This window comes from Carassius carassius, chromosome 36, assembly GCF_963082965.1.
Source record: "Carassius carassius chromosome 36, fCarCar2.1, whole genome shotgun sequence".
Lineage (NCBI taxonomy): Eukaryota > Metazoa > Chordata > Actinopteri > Cypriniformes > Cyprinidae > Carassius > Carassius carassius.
In genome coordinates, this window is record NC_081790.1 from 26,048,595 (window position 1) to 26,049,883 (window position 1,289).

The 1,289-nt window shown below is 45.3% G+C and overlaps 1 long non-coding RNA gene across 1 annotated transcript; it reads left to right on the forward strand.

The window, feature by feature from the left end:
* The first annotated feature begins 516 nt into the window (after positions 1-516).
* On the forward strand, positions 517-888 carry LOC132116801 (uncharacterized). The gene is made up of 2 exons (XR_009425701.1): positions 517-608; positions 705-888. It is a non-coding gene; the product is annotated as an uncharacterized LOC132116801 (long non-coding RNA).
* The last annotated feature ends 401 nt before the right edge of the window (positions 889-1,289 follow it).

The following is a 1,289-nucleotide window of genomic DNA, read 5'->3' on the forward strand; positions in this document are numbered from 1 at the left end:
CGCTGCGTCCATGCACTTCGTAAACGTACGAGGAGCCATGGACAAGCCAACCGGCAGGACTGTATACTGGTATATCTGGCCCTCGAAGGCGAATCTCAAGTATCGCCTGTGACGTGACGCTATCTGTATTTGAAAATACGCGTCCTACAGATCTATCGACATGAACCAGTCTCCTCTGCGAATATGCGCGAGGAGTCTCCTGGTTGTAAGCATTCTGAAACTGCGTTTCACCAATGCTTTGTTCAGCTGTCTTAGATCGTGTATGGGTCTGAAACCTCCGTCTTTCTTGGGCACTAGAAAGTATCTGCTGTACAGCCCCCCTTCGCTTTGAGCTTGAGATACAGGCTCCACAGCCCCTTTGCTCAACAGTTTTGATATTTCGGGTCGAAGTAGGTGTGCTACTTCTGTTTTGACCGTAGTTTCAACACGCTATAAAGTGCGGAGGGCGTCCACTAAATCCCATGTTGAGATTTAGTGGAAAAAGGTTTTTCATATTTTTTTATTTTTATATATTTTTTACAGAACAATAATGAAGTTTCACAGCATGAAGATGGAGGAGATTAATAAAATCATCAGAGATTTATGGCGGAGCACATACAGAGGACAAGGTCTGCCATGATTGGTTTCTTGACTTCATATATCTCATGATTCTTTCTTTTAAACACAAATATATTGTTGTTTGCATGTCTCCTGATCTCTCACAGACATTGAGTATGTGGAGATACACTCTGCTGTGGATGAGATCACCTCCGCTGGCCTGAAAAGAAGGACCTATAACTATAGAGTTGTAATGGTCAAAGGAGACACTGTCTTGGACATGCGTGGACGTTGCAGTGCTGGACAAAAGGTCAAAAAGCCGCTACATGCATCATGGGTTTCTCTAGAAAATTGCATAGTATGTTTGTGCACTCTTACCTCTACATTGAAACATTCTTTTTTGAGGTCACTCTTAGAATCGCCCCTGGGTTCCCATTAAATCTAATGTACATATGTGATGAGTGGGGCGGGGCCGAGGGACGTGGGAACAGGAGCGAGGCCGGTGGAGTGATTGGAGATGAGTGACACCTGCGACACTCGCCGGTCTTGAGTCCCACGGAGGAGATAGAGGGATATAAAACCGGAGCGACGACAGTGATGGACGAGAGAGGACCGGGCCTGGATTTTAGTTTGTGTTTTGATTTTTATTTGTGCACGACAGTCGTCCGCAAGGGGCTGTTGCGCTGTTTTATGTTTATTTTGTAATTAAAGTTTCAATTTGATTGACCGCCGGTTCCCGCCTCCTTCTTCCC